Genomic DNA, 20,892 nt, shown 5'->3' on the forward strand with positions numbered 1-20,892 from the left:
TCACTAATTGGCCTGTCAACTTGATCTTTGAATCTCGGCTAAACACTGTTCATGCGCGCAAATGCCCCGAGGAAGAAGATGACACTATTTGAGCCGGTCGACCGGGTTCGATCGGCGGTCGGACCGGTTCGACCGGCGGTCAGACCGGTTCGACCGGCTGTCGGGCCGGTCTGAACCGGTTCGATCGATGAATTTCCCAAAATTTTCAAAATTAATCAAAATTGACTGGGAATTTTTGCAATTAAACCTCAAAATTGCACTTAGGGGCCTGAATATCATCTAAGAATGTGATTTTGCCCAAAATTTTCTATCAATTTATGCAAAAGCCCCAAATTTTTCTAAAATTCCCAATTTGGGGAAAAGTTCAATTGAGTGTCAATTCGATCAAATTGGACTATGGGACCCATGCCAATCGATTCAGAATGTGTCAAAACCCTAGGGGTGGTCCAATTTTGCAACAAAAGTCCCTCAATTAAGAGTAATTTCAAAAATTGGAAAGTTGAGGGACTAAATTGCAAAGAATTTTAGGGATTCTTATGCAATTCGTGCAATTAAGGGTGCAATTGATTAAATTGAAGTTCAAAGGGACTGCAATTGAATATCAAGACTCTAAATGTGCAAAAATTGCAAATAAAAAGACTCAATTGGTATTTTTTATGCAAATTCAACCTTAGGCATTATGAAGAAACACCTAAAATTGGATTCAATTTTCAATTTTTCTTGAGGTCAATATGAAAATGGAATTAAAAGAAAAATATTGGACATTTTTGGGTATTTTTGTGACCTCAAAAAGCATTTTTATGAATTTTCTAATATTTTCCTATTTTTCGAAAATATTAAAAAATGTGAAAAATTTGAAAAATTATTTTTTGTTCAAAATTGGTTCCTTATGCTTGGGCAAGGCTTCCAATGTTGATTTTTTTATTTTTTTTTATTTTTTGTGAATTTTTGGGAATTTTTAGAAAATAAAACTAAATGCAAAATTATTAAAAATCGGGTGTCAATAGTTGCCCCTCTTTGAAAGTAATCTCGGTTAGAGGTTGCTTTCAAAGACAAGGTGACACCTGGATCCTTAATCGACTATGTTGGGGAAAAATCTAAAGAAAACAAGTCTTGACATTCGATTGCCTTACCTTTGTCGTTAAAGCTCTGACTCCGCGGGGCATTATTTCGGCTCATGCTCATTTTATGTGAAAGAGAAATGAGAAAAGAGAGAGACTTACTTGTAGCTTACCTGTACGTGGTATGAGATTTGTTGATCCGAGGTTGAGAAAATAAGTGCATGGAATTACCTTTAAACGGTTCGCGAGATTTTATGATAGTCGGCGCCCGCCCGGTGTCGAGTTGTGGTTTGGAGATTTGGAAGGGAGGTTCACCCTTGTAACAAAGGGGTTTCACCTATTTAAAATGAGATTGGCTATCCTCTAGGAAAGGAATCACCATTTAAAAGGGCAGATCGGCTATCCTCTAAGAAGGGAATCACCGTTTGAAAGGGAGGTTCACCCTTGTAATAAAGGGGTTTCACCTATTAAAATGAGATTGGCTATCCTATATGAAGGGAATCACCATTTAAAAAGGCAGATCGGCTATCCTCTAGGAAGGGAATCACCGTCTGAAAGGGAGGTTCACCCTTGTAACAAAGGGGTTTCACCTATTAAAATGAGATTGGCTATCCTCTAGGAAGGGAATCACCATTTAAAAGGGCAGATCGACTATCCTTTAGGAAGGGAATCACCGTCTGAAAGGGAGGTTCACCCTTATAACAAAGGGGTTTCACCTATTAAAATGAGATTGGCTATCCTCTAGGAAGGGAATCACCATATAAAAAAGGTTGGCTATCCACTTGGGATTCACTTTTTAACAGAGGAGGGTGCCATCCGAGGACCTAGGTTTACTAGTGTACCTACAGAAGCTCAAACCCTATTTTCAAATTTTTTAGACGAGAGGATCCGAGGACCTAGGGATGCCGGAAGACCTGCGGAGAATCAAAGTTAGTCAAATCTTTAAAATGCAACTTTTCCGAGGATTTGGGATCACCAAGGGACCTGCAGAAAGTTCAATCAAATATCATTAGAATGACAAACTTAAGTTCTAGGGAGAAACTTAAGAATTCCAAGCAAATTTTCCAAAGTGTATTTGTGAAAGAAACATATCTAATCACAAGTTCAACTTTTCACTATGGATGGATTTTGAATGGCATATCCTGAGTGTTCTACAAAAAGGTTGTTTTAAAAGTTTTTCAAAAGGATTTCCCTTCATCCAAGAGGACTTCTCACCATTTTGGGAAGGCTTTTCTTAAAATTCAAATCCGCTCACAGGAAACCTCACCTCGAGGTTTCGGGATCATTCGAGATGCATACAATCTGACTAATCGGAGAAGGCATTTTAAAAGGGACCGTAATTCGGGCCAGGTCAAAGGCTTATCAAAGGATATTCATTTTGAAGCTTAGAAATAAACATTAATAAAAAATTAATTCTTCGGGTCTACAAGTCAAGAACCCCGAAGACATGATAAGACAGGATTGTACTTACCTCTTTTAGTGGTAGCTTCCTGTGTGATCTCTTGCATCAACCTGAAACACCTCTTAGATCGGAAAAGTTTTGGTGACGGGTTGTATCTTGGCTTAGGGTGGGCTTTTTAAGAAAATGCCATATTTTCAAAAGGAGGGTGAACCTGGGTGATCACCTTGATATTTTTACCAGCATTCATTTGTTTTTGTAGAAGATTCATGATCGGCTTTCTTCAATTGACTTTGAGGATTTTCCTCTTTTCATCTCAATTTTTCAAACTTTGTCCCCTCTTTCAGGATGCTCCTTTTTTCATGGGCTTTGGCCTTGCTTTTACCAGGCACTTTGCTTTTTCTACCCCTTTTGCTTCTTGCCATTTTTGCATTGAGTGGCTCTTTTGAGACCATTATCAAGAATTTTTTAAATTATGCATTTTGACTTATTGCTGGTAATTCCTTTTGCTTTGCCCCAGTGTAGGGAGGTGATCACCAACAAGGGTTTAGAAATGAACATTTAAAGGCTTGAATTGGCTCTTCAAAGGTCAAGTGTTTGGGGATATAGAAATGAAATGCTTTTCTTCACTTTGAGGTGTTCCGAGCCTCTGCCAGAAATCACCTGAAGCTATCACAAAAAGATTGATGCAGGTTAGCACAATAAAGTCTTACCCCGATCTTTTCTCCAAGGAATCATCCAATGAACCTCCAAATATGCCCCGGTGTGGGGTGGTTCTTGACAGGGTTATATCCAGAAAATTCTCCCTTTTTGGTTCAGAGTGGTTGTCAAGGGATATAAATGTGTATGGATAATTTTGAAATGGAAACGCCTTTCATCATTTCAATCCATGTAATCACCGCGAATGATCCCTACGTCCCAAAATTAAGCTTTTATCTCTCTACCACTCTCGCTCATCACTCAAGTGTATCGGGGACGTGTTTGAGGATAAAGTTTGCCTCTTTTCATCCGAAGGATCATTCTCTTGAAAAGCTTTCAATACATGCCCTTTTTATAAAAAAACTCAGGGCATTTCATCAAAATTCATCATTTGCAAAAAGTTCTCATCAAAAGATGTATTCAAAAGATGTTTCTGAAACTTGAAAGGAATGTTTCTTTGAAAGGGCCTTATGACTTTGCAAATCCAAGTTTTTCAATTTTTTAAGCATGATAGTGTATGAAAATACTTCATAAAAGAGGGGAACCTCAAACCTGTTTTCTTCAAATGTTGACCTCTGTCTCTTGTAAAAATAAAAGGAAACAATCGGTTCAAAGATGTTCAAAATTTCAAATCCCGAAGTGACTTCTTCCTATCTTCTTCGAGTGTTGATTCCTGTTTCCTGCACAAACAAAAGGAAACAATCAGTTAAAGATATTCAAAATTTCAAATCCCGAAGCGACTTTCTCTTGTCTCCTTTGGGTGCCGATTCCTGTTTCCTGCACAAACAAAAGGAAACAATCAGTTAAAGATATTCAAAATTTTAAATCCCGAAGTGACTTTCTTTTGTCTCCTTTGGGTGCCGATTCCTGTTTCCTGTACAAACAAAAGGAAACAATCAGTTAAAGATGTTCAAAATTTTAAATCCCAAAATGACTTCCTTGTTTGATCCATTGCTCTGCGAGATTCTTCACGACTCCCAGTTCACCCGCAAAATAGAAACGTATGCAAATGTCATGCGAATGCAAAATTTATGTGACTCGGATCTGCTCATCAAGTGCTTTGAAGCTTGATTTTATTTCAAGGATAATATCTCTTCACGGCGTCTACATTTATTGGACTTGCCAATTCTTCTCCATCCATGTTTACAAGTATAAGAGCTCCCCCGGATAAGACTTTCTAAATCACGTAGGGGCCTTCATAATTTGGCATGAACTTGCATCCTGGATGTTGGGCATTTGGGAGCATCTTCTTCACAACCAGCATCCCTGTTTCAAAATTTCTAAGCTTGACCTTCTTGTTAAAAGCCCTGGCTACTTTCTTTTGGTAGCTTTGACCATGACAGATAGCCTTCAATCGTTTTCCATCAATCAAGTTCAACTGTTCATGTCTCTACTGGTTCCACTCATACTCCGTGAGTTCTACTTGAGACAAGACCCTTAAAGAGGGGATTTCCACCTCTACTGGTAGGACTGCTTCCATACCGTATACCAAAGAGTAGGGCGTTGCCCCGGTTGAAGTACGAATCGAAGTTCGATAGGCCATGAGGGAGTATGGCAATCTTTCATGCTAGTCTCGATATTTTTCAGCAGTTTTGGCCAATATCTTCTTGATGTTCTTGTTCGCCGCTTCCACGACTCCATTCATTTGTGGGCGGTAAGGTGAAGAGTTAAGGTGTCGTACCTTAAATTGTTCCAATAAGTGATCGACTACCTTGTTGTTCGGATTAGAGCCATTGTCGGTAATGATGGCTCTTGGAACTCTATATATTGAGATAATATCCCACTTGATAAATTTAGCCACACTGTTCGCAGTGACGTTGGCATATGAGCTGGCTTCAATCCACTTGGTGAAGTAGTCAATAGCCACTAGAATAAAACGATGTCCATTGAAGGCCTTTAGGTTGATAGGGCCAATCATATCAATTCCCCACATAGAGAATGGCCACGGTTCGACATTTGATGCGAGTTCATTCGGCGGCGCATTTATCTTGTCGCCGTATACTTGGCATTGATGATAGGATCTCACATGTTGGTTGCAGTCCGACTCGATAGTCATCCAAGAATATTCGAGTCTCATAATCTTCTTGGCGAGGAGGTGACCATTCATATGCGGCCCCGCATTCTCCTTCATGAATCTCTTTCATAATGAGATTTGCTTATTTGGCATTTACGCACCTTATTAGGACTGAGTCAAAGGATCTCTTATACGGGATCTGTCCCCCGAGGAAGAATTTAGAAGCCATCTTGCTAACGTACTTCTTATCTTCTGGTTGACTGTCTTGCGGGAATTTGCCGTTCAACGGGTAATTCTTAATGTCATGATACAATGGTTCTTCATCGGGTTCTTCTTCGATGACCATGCAGTATGCGGGTTGATCAAGGATATCAATCCTTAACGGCTCTATTTCAAGGCCATCTTGCACTTGTAACATGGCTGATAGTGTGGCCAAAGCATCAGCAAAATGATTTTGAGTTCTTGGTAGATACTCAAAAGTGATCTCCTTAAAGTGTTGGATCAGCTCTTCGAGGTATTTATAATAAGGGATAAGCTTGGGATCATTTGTCTTCCACTCTCCTTAAGGTTGTAAGATGATTAGCATGGAATCTCCATATACCAATAGCTTCTTCACTTTTAATGAGATAGCCAATTGCAATCCGTGGATGCAGGCCTCATATTCAGAAATGTTGTTGGTGCATGGGAATACCAACTTGGCTGAGACTGGATAATGTTGATCTTCGGGGGATATCAGAATTGCCCCGGTGCACGATCCAGTGAGATTCATTGCGCCATCAAAGTACATTGTCCATTTATCTTCAGATATGTTCAGAATTTGACCTCCCTTGTTTTGCTCTGAAACGTCTTTAGGAGGGTTTTCAGCTAGCATATCAGCAATTGCTCTTCCCTTGACAGATTTTTGGGGAGAGGTTTTAATGTCGAACTCCGAAAGCAATACTTGCCACTTGGCCATCTTTCCCAATAAAGCTGGTTTTTCCAAGAGATATTTGATGGGGTCATTTTCCGTGACCAATTGGATATGATTGTGCAGAGTATACTACCTCAATCAATGGAGGACCCAAACCAGTGCTACGCAAGTCCTTTTCACCGATGAATACTTAGCTTCGGATGTTGTGAATTTTTTGCTTAGATAATAGATAGCCCGTTCCTTTCGATCATTGGGGTTAGTTTGAGCTAATAAAGCTCCCAAGGACTCATCATGAACTGTCGGATATAGAGTTAAAGGAACGTTAGGGATAGGAGGTACCGATCTTGGAGGTTGTACCAAGTATTCCTTGATCTTTTCAAACGCTTGTTGACACTCTGAATCCCATTTCACCTTCGCGCCTTTCTTCAGAAGTTTGAAAAAGGGTTTCGCCGTTTCTGACAGCTGCGATATAAATCTAGATATATAATTCAATCTTCCAAGTAGACCCCTCACTTCTTTAACAGTGGAAGGAGTCCCTATTTCTCATATAGCTTTGATCTTGGAGGGGTCGATTTCAATTCCACGACCGCTTACGACAAATCCAAGCGGTTTTCCGGATCTTGCGCCAAATACACATTTTGCGGGGTTCAGCTTGAGCTTGTATTTCCTCAATCGATCAAATAATTTCCTCAACACCTGAACATGATCTTCTCCGTGTCCGGACTTGGCGATCATATCATCCACATAGACCTCCATCTCTTTATGTATCATGTCATGAAAAAGGGTTACCATAGCCCTATGATATGTTGTCCCCTGCATTTTTTAGTCCAAAGGGCATGACCTTGTAAATGAAGATCCCCCATTGTGTAGTGAATGAGGTCTTGATCTTATCTTCTTCTTTCAACATAATCTGGTTATACCACGAGAATCCATCCATGAAGGAGAATAATTCAAAGCATGCAGTGCTATCGACGAGCACATCAATGTGCGGAAGGGGAAAATCATCTTTCGAGCTAGCTTTGTTCAAGTCCCGATAATCCATGCATATTCTAATTCTCCCATCCTTCTTCTTAATCGGCACGATATTGGCGACCCAATCGGTATATGGAACAGCCTCAATAAATCCGACTTTAAGGAGCTTCATCACTTCCTCTTTGATCTTATCTGCTAATTCGGGATTCATTCTTCTAGATGGCTGATTAACGGGTGTGCAAGCGGGATCGGTGGGCAGAGCATGCTCCACTGTTTCACGGTCTAAACCTGGCATGTCGGCATATGACCAGGCGAAAATATCTTGATATTCCTTGAGCTATGCCGTCACTCTTAAAATGTCTGCTGTAGATAGGTGTCCTCCCACTTCCACTTCTTTGACGCAAGTAGAGTCTCCCGGATTAATAGTGATGGGTTCTTCGGAGATGGGAGGCTTGGACTCTTCAAAACAATCTCATTCCCTCTTGATATTGCTCACATCAGCCTCTTCTATATCAATTTCATATGCATAGTCGTCGAACCGATCTGAGTCACATATTAACCTGTTATGCATGGGTGGAATGACATGCTTGAAATGCATCATGAAAGGTTAGTATTCAAAGACAACAAAATTAAAGAATGCATGATCTTATCTAACATGAAAACATTTTTGAATTCAATTTTTGAAAAAAGTAAAGAGAACTAGTCTACAAGTTTTCGGACATCTTTGTTCTCAAAAAGCCATTTAAAATTCAAGATCACGTGGCGGATCGGGCCTCAAGTTCCATAGTATAAGCAATTGTCATCATCGGATCAATCCGTTGCTCCACATGTCCGTAATAAAACTTGAGATGGTTTTCATTAATAGATGCAACTAAAGGTAATACTGTATCGCACTTCTTGGATCACGGCATGAGACCCAAAAGGGTGCTAAAAGGAAGAAAGAGCGAAAAGATTTTAGAAACAAATGCAAGAATCGAAATACATCAAAAGATAAAGTTCAGAAAGAACCTTTTACTCCGGGGTGGGGAAATCATCTTCCAGCTACTCAATGATAACGTGCACCCGATTATCTAGGAACGGGTTGAATAAGTCCGACTCTGTATCTTCAGAAATGTCCTCATCTTCCAGCCATTTGCCCCCTTTGGAGAACACCTCAAATAAGGGGTTTAGGAACATCTTCCCTCTAGCTTTCCACGCATCGGTGCCTACAAAACGACCACTTTGGTCTCCACGGCCTCCTTGGTCTCCATAACGATTGTTTCGACCTCGGCCTCGGCCTGTGTTGCGCTTTCTTGTCTCTTTATAGGCCGGACCTACCTTATGGTCATTAGAGCTCAAATTCAAAGGGTTACGGATCCCCTGACCGTGTTTCCCTAATCCGGCACCCGGAATAAAACCGTTCGAGAGTAGCACTCTTCCCGCCATGGTCGCAGGTTTTGAAAGCTCCGGTGTAGCTATCTTTGTATCCGGCGATACATGCATGACGGATACTATATCAAAAGTATGATAACTCAGCTCTTCCTCTTTTGAGGGTTCGATGTATGGGACCATCCCTTTTAAAGAAGCCCGATGCCTCGTTTCTCTATGGATGGTGATTAACCGGCCCACGACCACGAATTTCACCTTTTGATGCAAGGAGGAGGGAACCGCCCCTGACACATGAATCCACGGTCTTCCTAGAAGGAAGGTGAAGGCGCTAGGAATGTCCAAGACTTGAAACGGCACAGAGAAGGTCACCGGTCCAATAGAGATGTCTAATTCAATTTCTCCCACTACATTCTTGGAGACTCCATCAAATGACCGAATAGTGGCCTTGGATGTCTTCACAAAATCTTCGTTTATCCCCAAGCTTCTCAAAGTGCTCAGGGGACAGAGATTAAAGGCCGAGCCATTATCAATTAGGACGTGAGGAACCTCCTTTCCATGGCATTTCACGGCGATATAAAGGGCTCTATTATGCACACGTCCTTCCCTTGGGAAATCTTCATCTGAGAAAGATATCTGGTCTTTCAAGAGGATAGCTCCCACGAAATCCCTTAGTTGAACTTCGTTGATGGTCTGCGGGATATGGACCTCGTCCAGTACCTTCAGGAAGGCATTCTTGTGCTTTTCGGAATTCTTGAAGAGATCTAGCAAAGAGATATGTATCGGCATTTTCCGGAGTTGGTCGACGACCTCATATTCACCGGTCCTCACGACCGATTGCAACTTTTCAACTTCTTCTGCAGTCGGGACTTTCTTTTGAGAATCCGTCTCTCTTGGTGGATAACATCTTCCCCATATCATTATGGCGTCAATCTCGCCTGTTCCATAATCCCAATGAACCGCCTTTGAGTTATATTCTTCTACAAGCGGCAATTTAATCTTTACCGGTCCGATCTCTTCCCGAGGTGATTCGGAGGTTGACGGTTTTTCCGAGGCGGATGTTTCCCAATTATCCACCTTATTCAGATCAATGACAAAGCGAATCGGAGTATCTACCATTCCGATCATCTCATCTTCATTGGCTCATCCGATGGAACCAACGCTAATCCAACAGCCGCTAATCCCACTCTGAATCCGAAGTGACCACCTAAGGATCCTCCCATTGTGATTGATCTGGAAAAGAAGGAGAAGCATGTCTTCAAAATGGAAGAGGAAATTAAAAGGCTTGCTAAGATCGAAGAATGCTTGGCAAGTCGGGGTTATGAACTCTCGAGATTTGATAAGGTTGCGTCGTTTGAAAAGATTGAGGTTCCTGCTGATTACAAGGAACCGAATTTTGTGAAGAAATATAATGGGACCGGCTGTCGGATTAGCGTTGGGACGTAGGGATCATTCGCGGTGATTACATGGATTAAAATGATGAAAGGCGTTTCCATTTCAAAATTATCCATACACATTTATATCCCTTGACAACCACTCTGAACCAAAAAGGAAGAATTTTCTAGATATAACCCTGTCAAGAACCACCCCCACTCTGGGGCATATTTGGAGGTTCATTGGATGATTCCTTGGAGAAAAGATCGGGGTAAAACTTTATTGTGCTAACCTGCATCAATCTTTTTGTGATAGCTTCAGGTGATTTCTGGCAGAGGCTCGGAACACCTCAAAGTGAAGAAAAGTATTTCATTTCTATATCCCCAAACACTTGACCTTTGAAGAGCCAATTCGAGCCTTTAAATGTTCATTTCTAAACCCTTGTTAGTGATCACCTCCCTACACTGGGGCAAAGCAAAAGGAATTACCAGCAATAAGTCAAAATGCATAATTTGAAATTTTTTTGATAATGGTCTCAAAAGAGCCAGTCAATGCAAAAATGGCAAGAAGCAAAAGGGTTAGAAAAAGCAAAGTGCTTGGTAAAAGCAAGGCCAAAGCCCATGAAAAAAGGAGCATCCGGAAAGAGGGGACAAAGTTTGAAAAATTGAGATGAAAAGAGGAAAATCCTCAAAGTCAATTGAAGAAAGCCGATCATGAATCTTCTACAAAATTAAATGAATGCTGGTAAAAATATCAAGGTGATCACCCAAGTTCACCCTCCTTTTGAAAATATGGCATTTTCTTAAAAAGCCCACCCTAAGCTAAGATACAACTTGTCACCAAAACTTTTCTGATCTAAAAGGTGTTTTAGGTTGATGCAAGAGATCACACGGGAAGCTACCACTTAAAAAGGTAAGTACAATCATGTCTTATCATGTCTTCGGGGTTCTTGACTTGTAGACTCGAAGAAGCAATTTTTGATTAATGTTCATTTCTAAGCCTCAAAATGAATATCCTTTGATAATTAAAATGCCTTCTACGATTAGTTAGATTGTATGCATCTCGAATGATCCCGAAACCTCGAGGTGAGGTTTCCTGTGAGCGGATTTGAATTTTAAGAAAAGCCTTCCCAAAATGGTGAGAAGTCCTCTTGGATGAAAGGAAATCCTTTTGAAAAACTTTTAAAACAACCTTTTTATAGAACACTCATGATATGTCATTCAAAATCCATTCCCAGTGAAAAGTTGAACTTGTGATTAGATATGTTTCTTTCACAAATACACTTTGGAAAATTTGCTTGGAATTCTTAAGTTTCTCCCCGGAACTTAAGTTTGTCATTCTAATGATGTTTGATTGAACTTTCTGCGGGTCCCTTGGTGATCCCAAATCTTGGGAAAAGTTGTATTTTAAAGATTTGACTAACTTTGATTCTCCGCAGGTCTTCTGGCATCCCCAGGTCCTCGGACCATCTCGTCTAAAAAATTTGAAAATAGGATTTGAGCTTCTGTAGGCTCACTAGTAAACCTAGGTCCTCGGATGGCACCCCCTTCTTTGAAAATTTGAAAATCGGGTTTGAGCTTCCGTAGGTACACTAGTGAACCTAGGTCCTCAGATGGCACCCTCCTTCTTTGAAAATTTGAAAATCGGGTTTGAGCTTACGTAGGTACACTAGTGAACCTAGGTCCTCAGACGGCACCCTCCTTCTTTGAAAATTTGAAAATCGGGTTTGAGCTTACGTAGGTACACTAGTGAACCTAGGTCCTCGGATGACACCCTCCTCCTTTGAAAATTTGAAAATCGGGTTTGAGCTTCTGTAGGTATACTAGTCAACCTAAGTCCTCGGATGGCACCCTCCTCCTTTGAATTTTTGAAATAGGATTGGAGCTTACGTAGGTACACTAGTAAACCTAGGTCCTCGGATGGCACCCTCCTCCTTTGAAAATTTAAAAATAGGGTTCGAGCTTACGTAGGTACACTAGTAAACCTAGGTCCTCAGATGGTACCCTCTCCTTTGAAAATTTGAAAATAGGGTTCGAGCTTCAGTAGGTACATTAGTAAACCTAGGTCCTCATATGGCACCCTCCTCTGTTAACAAGTGAATCCCCAGTGGATAGCTAACCTTTTTTAGATGGTGATTCCCTTCCTAGAGGATAGCCAATCTCATTTTAATAGGTGAAACCTCTTTGTTACAAGGGTGAACCTCCCTTTCAAACGGTGATTCCCTTCCTAGAGGATAGCCGATCTGCCCTTTTAAATGGTGATTCCCTTCCTAGAGGATAGCCAATCTCATTTTAATAGGTGAATCCCCTTTGTTACAAGGGTGAACCTCCCTTTCAGACGGTGATTCCCTTCCTAGAGGATAGCCGATCTGCCCTTTTAAATGGTGATTCCCTTCCTAGAGGATAGCCAATCTCATTTTAAATAGGTGAAACCCCTTTGTTACAAGGGTGAACCTACCTTTCAGACGGTGATTCCCTTCCTAGAGGATAACCGATCTGCCCTTTTAAATGGTGATTCTCTTCCTAGAGGATAGCCAATCTCATTTTAAATAGGTGAAACCCCATTGTTACAAGGGTGAACTTCCCTTTCAGACGGTGATTCCCTTCCTAGAGAATAGCCGATCTGTCCTTTTAAATGGTGATTCCCTTCCTAGAGGATTGCCAATCTCATTTTAAATAGGTGAAACCCCTTTGTTACAAGGGTGAACCTCCCTTCCAAATCTCCAAACCACAACTCCACACCAGGCGGGCGCCGACTATCATAAAATCTCGCGAACCGTTTAAAGGTAATTCCATGTACTTATTTTCTCAACCTCGGATCAACAAATCTCATACCACAGACGGGTAAGCTACGGGTAAGTCTCTCTCTTTTCTCATTTCTCTTTCACATAAAATGAGCATGAGCTGAAATAATGCCCCGCGGATGTCGCGACCCTATCGAAATTTTCAATTGGTGAGAGTTAACGAGCCGATCCTTTTATATGTATGACCCCGGTTGTCGGCGGGATTTTAGGATCGCGGGTCTCTCCCAAGACCCATTACTCGAATCGCGATGTAGGAAAAAATTTCATCGAAATCGACCTTAGTGTGGTCGGATGGCATGTACAATGTGTACATGCAATTGGAGTCGCCACCGATCAATTTATTGGAGGGTATGATCGGAAAACCCTACCGAGATGTCGGGAGAAACCGTTCGGTTCCACGAAAACCAGAGATTTTTGGGTCCGGGGACTTGGTTACGCCGAGATTTTCATCGACGCCCTTTCGGTTACCGACGTTGAGTGATTTTCTAACCTAAGAGTTCATACGGATGTGATATCGGGCGAGGTAGGTCTTAACAGTTCTAGGTATTCATGCGGATGGGAATTTTCTATCTTATCAATCACAATCATGAAGATTAAATGCGCAATCAATATAATCACAAGCAATCTAATCAATCAATCATACGGACATATCTAAAATGGCCCTATCGACCCACGTAAATATCGAGTTTGGGTTCCGGGAATGGTTCGGGAAAATTTGGGGCGAAAGGCCTAAAAGGGTAGAATGGTCATTTTTTGGAGTTCGGGATCCGAAAATCACAAAATTGTGGTCGGGCCAGTTGAATGTGGCCATTTCCCATTTTTTGTGATTTTATGAAATTTTTCTAGTTTTTCTAATTTTTTGGATTTTTTATTTATTTTCTAAAAATGTTGGGAATTTTCCGGATCAACACAGATCGACCCTCGAAGTCTCAAAATTTTCGATCCAGACTTTATGAGTCCCGAATCAATCTAGAAATTTTTAGAAATTTTTTGTGAAAATCTGTGAATTTTTATGAATTTTCTAAGTATTTTTGCAATTTTTTTGGATTTTTGGAAATTTCTTTTTATTTTTTTAATTATTTTTTATTAATATTTCTAGACCGAGTCAACCCGGTCAACCCGGTCCGACCGCCCGTAGACTCCCTCTACGTACAAACGACACTTAAAACGGCGCCGTTTATTATTTATGTAATATTTTTTGATTTTCTAATATTAATTCCTAATATTCGAATTTACGGGAAAAGAACGGACGGATGAGATTAACTCTAGAATCAATCTCAGCCATCAGCCCTCGCCTAAATGAAACGACGTCGCCTCAGGCTTGCTTCAAAAACGACGTCGCATTGCTTTCAAAAGAAACGAACGACCACGATTAGAGCTGGAATTGATCTGGACTGTCGACTCATTCGGAACAAAACGACGTCGCATATACTAAAAGAACAGACGGCCACGATCTAAACCAAGATCTGATCAGAGCCGTCGACCTATTTCTACCAAAACGACGACACTTCATTTAAAAGCTTGAACGGCTGCGATTAATCCTAGATCCGATCTAAACCGTTCATTCCTCCATAACTAAAATGACGCCGCACATCTCAAGACTAAACGACACTGTTTTTGATTTTCTGTATTTTCTATCTAATATACAAATATCTAAAAAACACAAAAATCAGATCCGGCGGCCCTAAATCAAACTCAACTAATTACCTAGGCCGTCGGATCAAGGTCGACTCGGCCCGCTCGCGCTAACGGCCGAGCCGAGTCGGCGACAACTTGGACCAATTTGGGTGTGACACGTCGGCTTTTGACTCTTTTGTCTCGACCCTCTTCCGGAAATACGCGGGAGGTGAGTGAGGGTTAACGAGCCGATCCTTAATTTTTAATTTTTATATAACCCCGGTTGTTAGCGAGATTTTTTTAGGATCGCGAGTCTCTCCCAAGACCCATTACTCGAATCGCGATGTCGGAGAAAATTTCATCGAAATAGACCTTAGTGTGGTTTGGTGGCATATGCGATATGTACATGCAATTGGAGTCGCCACCGATCAATTTATTGGAGGGTATGATCGGAAAACCCTACCAAGCGGTCGGGAGAAACCGTGCGGTTTCTGCGAAAACCGAGATTTTTGGGTCCGGGGACTTGGTTACGCCAAGATTCACATTGACGTCCTTTTGGTTATCGATGTCGAGTGATTTTCTAACCTACGAATTCATGCAGATGTGATATCGGGTGAGGTAGGCCCTAACTGTTCTAGGTATTCATGCGGATGGGAATTTTCTATCTTATCAATCACAATCATGAAAATTAAATGCGCAATCAATATTATCGCCAGCAATCAAAATCAATCAATCAAGGCTCAATATATCTAAAATGGCCCTATCGACCCACGTAAATATCGAATTTGGGTTTCGGGAATGGTTCCGGAAAATTTGGGGCGGAAGGCCCGGAAGGGTAGAATGGTCATTTTTTGGGGGTTCGGGACCCGAAAATCACAAAATCGGGATCGGGCCAGTTGAATGTGACTATTTCCCATTTTTTGTGATTTTATGGAATTTTTCTAATTTTTCTAATTTTTTTGAATTTTTATTTATTTTCTAAAAATGTTGAGAATTTTCCGGATCGACACGGATCGACCCTCGAAGTCTCAAGATTTTCGATCCAGACTTTATGAGTCCCGAATCGATCTAGAAAATTTTTAGAATTTTTTGGGAAAATCCGGGAATTTTTATGAATTTTCTAAGCATTTCTTTTTTCATTTTTGGGATTTTTAGAAATTTTTATCTATTTTTTTATTATTTTTTATTATATTTTTAGACCGGGTCAAACCGGTCAACCCGGTCAAACCGCCTAAAGACTTGCTAGACTCAAAAACGACGTCGCCTACTATTTATCTAATATATTTTTGATTTTCTAATATTAATTCCTAATATCCGAATATATAAGAAAAAAAATGGACGGCCGAGATCAATCCGAGCATCGATCTCGGCCGTCGACTCGATCTAACAAAAACGACGCCGCGTCATACGTTTAATGGACGGCCACGATTAAAACTGGAATCGATCCGGACCGTCAACTCGATCTTTGGACAAAACGACGACGTATCCATTTATTTATTTGAACGGTCACGATTAATCCTAGACCGGATCTAAGCCGTCCATTTCTCCTTAATACCAAAACGGCGACGCTTTATCCTATCTACGCGAAACGACACCGTATCAATTAAAACCTTGAACGGCTAGGATCTATCCTAGACTCAATCTCAGCCATTCGTTCTATCCAATGCCAAAAACGACGACGCATTCGTGTATATGCTCCAAACCACGTCGCTCGGACCTTAACTAAACAACACCGTTTCATTTATTTTCTATTTTCTTCCTATTATATCAATATCTAAAAATACGAAAATTGGATCCGACGGTCTAGAATCAAACTTGCCTAATTATTCGGATCGTCGGATCGTAGCCGACTCGGCTCACTTGCGCCAACGGCCGAGTTGAGTCGGCGATGCTCCAGGCCAATCACACGACGACACGTAAGCTGCCGACCGTTTGACCACGCCATGTCGGCTTCTTCTTCAACCTAGCGACGACACGGGAATGGACGGCGGAGGGCTCTCCGGCGAGATCCAACGGTGAGATCTTGCCGGAATGGCCTCAAACCAGCGCCGATCGACTCGATTTAACCTCTAGATTAACATATCTTAGAATCTCACGATTTCATGCACAGAATCACCACAAATTGAACTCGCACAGTCACCACAATCGGACGGCGACGGGCGTGAAGATATCCCCCATTTGGTTCTCCGTTAGTCGCGAATTGTGCTTGAATTTGTGCATTTTGCGAAATGTTGACTTTCGCCGCGCGCCGAACCTTTGACGGGCGATTTCGCCGTACTCCGGCGGCCATTGGCCACGCCGCCGGTGGCAATCGACGGCCCTAAACTTGAGGATCAAAAGCCCCAAGATAATTAGTCCAATTAAGTTCAAATTGAGCGTCAATTTGTTGATCAAAATTCACTTCCAAATCTGCAAAATGGGACCGTCGCGCGAGGAAGAAGATGCACTGTTCGGGACCGGTTCGACCGGTCTGACCGGCGATCGGACCGGTCCGAACCGGTTCAAAAAGTGAATTTTACGCAATTTTCAAAATTAATCAAAATTTACTGGGAATTTTTGCAATTAAACTTAAAAATTGGACTTAGAGGCCTGGATATTATCTAAGAATGTGATTTTGCCCAAAATTTCTTATCAATTTGCACAAAAGCCCCAAATTTTCTTAATTGCCCAAATTAGGAAAATATTCAATTAGGTGTCAATTCGATTAAATTGGACCATGAGACCCATGCCAATCAATTCAGAATGTGTCAAAACCCTAGGGGTGGTCCAATTTTGCATAGAAAATCCCCCAATTAAAAGTAATTTCAAAAATTTGCAAGTAGAGGGACTAAATTGCAAAACTTTTGGGGGTTTTTATGCAATTCGAGCAATTCGCGCAATTGTGGGTGCAATTGATCAAATTGAAGTTCAAAGGGACTGTAATTGAATGTCTAAATCTAAAATGTGCAAAAAATTGCAAATAAAAAGACTCAATTGGTATTTTTTATGCAAATTAAACCTTAGGCGTTGTGAAGGAACACCTAAAATTGAACTCAATTTTTTATTTTTCTTGAGGTAAATATTAAAAGGGAATTAAAATAAAAATATTGGACATTTTTGTGTATTTTTTTGACCTCGAAAAGTATTTTTAATGAATTTTCTAATATTTTTCTATTTTTCGAAAATATTAAAAAAATATGAAAAATATGAAAAATTAATTTTTGTTCCAAATTGGTTCCTTAGGCTTGGCCAAGGCTTCCAATGTTGATTTTTTATTTTTTTTATTTTTTATGAATTTTTAGTGAATTTCGGAAAATAAAGCTAAAGAAAAAAAAATGATTAAAAATCGGGTATCAACAGCTGCCCCCTCTTTGAAAGAATCTCGGTTAGAGGTTGCTTTCAAAGACAAGGTGACACCTGGATCCTTAATCGACTCTGCTGGGGAAAAATCTAAAGAAAATAAGTCTTGACATTCAATTGCCTTACCTTTGCCATTAAAGCTCCAACTCCGTGGGGAATTATTTCAGTTCATGCTCATCTTATGTGAAAGAGAAATGAGGAGAGAGAGTCACTTACCCGTAGCTCACCTGTCCGTAGTCTAAGATTTATTGATCTGCGGGGGAGAGAATGAATGCATGGAATTACCTTTGAATGTTTGGCGCGATTTTGCAATGATGATCGTCCGTCCGGTGTCGGGCGGTGGTTTGATGATTTAGAAGGAAGGTTCACCCTTGTAACAAAGGGGTTTCACCTATTTAAAATGAGATTGGCTATCCTCCGGGGATTCACCGTTAAAAAGCAGATCGGTTTTCCTCTAGGAAGGTACTTACCGTCTGTAAGAGAGGTTCACCCTTGTAACAAAGGGGTTTCACCTATTTAAAATGAGATTGGCTATCCTCTGGGGATTCACCGTTTAAAAAACAGATCGATTTTCCTCTAGGAAGGTACTCACCGTCTGGAAGGGAGGTTCACCCTTGTAACAAAGGGGTTTCACCTATTTAAAATGAGATTGGCTATCCTCCGGGGATTCACCGTTTATAAAGCAGATCGGTTTTCCTCTAGGAAGGTACTCACCGTCTGGAAGGGAGGTTCACCCTTGTAACAAAGGGGTTTCACCTATTTAAAATGAGATTGGCTATCCTCTATGAAGGAACTCACCATCTAAAAAGCAGATCGGTTTTCCTCTAGGAAGGTACTCACCATTTGGAAAGGAGGTTCACCCTTGTAACAAAGGGGTTTCACCTATTTAAAATGAGATTGGCTATCCCGTAGGAAGGGACTCACCATCTAAAAAGCAAATCGGTTTTCCTCTAGGAAGGTACTCACCGTTCGGAAAGGAGGTTCACCCTTGTAACAAAGGGGTTTCACCTATTTAAGAAGGGTGCCATTCGAGGACCTAGGTTAACTAGTGTACCTACAGAAGCTCAAACCCTATTTCAAATTTTCGAAAGAGATGGTGCCATCTGAGGACCTAGGTTTACTAGTGTACCTACAGAAGCTCAAACCCGATTTCAAATTTTCAAAGGAGAGGGTGCTATTTGAGGACCTAAGTTTACCAGGTGTTCCTACGAAGCTCAAACCCTATTTCAAATGTTCAAAGGAGAGGGTGCCATCTGAGGACCTAGGTTTACTAGTGTACCTATAGAAGCTCAAACCCTATTTCAAATTTTCAAAGGAGAGGGTGCCATCCGAGGACCTAGGTTTACCAGTGTACCTACATAAGCTCAAACCATATTTCAAATTTTCAAAGGAGAGGGTGTCATTTGAGGACCTAGGTTTACCAGTGTTCCTACAGAAGCTCAAACCCTATTTCAAATTTTCAAAGGAGAGGGTGCCATCTGAGGACCTAGGTTTACTAGTGTACCTACAGAAGCTCAAACCTTATTTTCAAATTTTCAAAGTTGAGGATCTAAGGACACGGGGATGCTAGAAACACTGCAGAAAATCCAAGTTAATCAAATCTTTAAAATGTAACTTTTCCGAGGATTTGGGATCACCGGGGAACCTGCAGAAAGTTCAATCAAACATCATTAGAATGACAATTTTAAGTTCTAGGGAGAAACTTAAGAATTCCAGACAAATTTTCAAAGTGTATTTGTGAAGGAAATGTGTCCAATCACAAGTTCAAATTTCCACTGAGGATGGATTTTGAATGACACATCCCGAGTGTTCTACAATAAAGTTGTTTTAAAAGTTTTTCAAAAGGGTTTTCCTTCATCCAAGAGGGCTTCTCACCATTTTGGGAAGGCTTTTCTTAAAATTCAAGTCCGCTCACGTAAAACCTAACCTTGAGGTTTCGGGATCATTCAAGATGCATACAATCCGACTAATCAGAAAAGACATTTTAAAAGGGACCGTAATTCGGGCAAGGTCAAAGGCTTATCAAAGGATGTTCATTTTAAGGTTTAGAAATGAATTTTGATCAAAAATTGCTTCTTCGGGTTTATAAGTCAAGAACCTTGAATACATGATAAGACAGGATTGTACTTACCTCTTTAAGCGGTAGCTTCCTGTATGATTTCTTGCATCAACCTGAAACACCTCTTAGATCAGAAAAGTTTTGGTGACGGGTTGTATCTTGGCTTAAGGTGGGCTCTTTAAGAAAGGCCATTGTCGCGACCCTCCTCCGGAAAATTTTTTTTACGTAGTATTATGTTCCGGGGTAAGTAGGGTTAACGAGCCGACCCCCCTTTCATACATATTTATGTGGGATCGCGGGTCTCTCCCAAGACCCATTACTCGAATCGCGATGTCGGGTAAAATTTATCAAATATCGAAATTGACCTTGTGTGGTCGGGTGGCATGTGCGAGGTGTACATGCAATTTTGGAGTCGCCACCGATCGATTTATTGGAAGGTACGATCGGAAAACCTTACCGAGCGGTCGGGAGAAACCGTTCGGTTCCGCGAAAACCGGAGATTTTGGGTCCGGGGACTTGGTTACGCCAAATTTCATATTGACGCCCTTTCGGTTACCGATGCCGAGTGTTTTTCTAACCTAGTAATTCATGCAGATGCAATATCGGGTGAGGTAGGTTCTAACGGTTCTAGGTATACATGCAGATGGGGATTTTCTATTCCTAACAATCACAATCAGAAAATTAAAAAGCACAATCAAAGCAATCAAAATCAATCAAATCAAATGAAGAAGTCTAATATGGCCCTATCGGCCCACGTAAATTTCAAATTTAAGTTTCGGGGTGATTTGGTGAAAATTTGGGGCGGAAGGCCCAAAAGGGTAGAATGGTCATTTTTGGGGGTTCGGGACCCGAAAGTCACAAAATTTCGATTTGGCCGATTGAATGTGGCCATTTCTCATTTTTTTTTGTGATTTTCTTGAATTTTTCTAATTTTCCTATTTTTTGGAATTTTTATTTATTTTTCAAAAATATTGGAAATTTTCCGGATCGACACAGATCGACCCTCGAAGCCTTGAAAATTTTCGATCCAGACTTTATGAGTCCCGAATCGATCTGCAAATTTTTAGAAATTTTTTGTAAAAATCTGGGAATTTTTATGAATTTTCTAAGTATTTTTACAATTTTTTTTGAATTTTTGGAAATTTCTTTTTTATTTTTATTAATAAACCGGACCGGGTCAACCCGGTCAACGACCGGTCAACCCGGTCCAGACCGCCTAAAGACTCGCTAGATGCTAAACGGTGTCATTTCTATTTTACTTGATTTTTTATTGAATTTCT

Source organism: Rhodamnia argentea, chromosome 11 (assembly GCF_020921035.1).
Source record: "Rhodamnia argentea isolate NSW1041297 chromosome 11, ASM2092103v1, whole genome shotgun sequence".
NCBI lineage: Eukaryota > Viridiplantae > Streptophyta > Magnoliopsida > Myrtales > Myrtaceae > Rhodamnia > Rhodamnia argentea.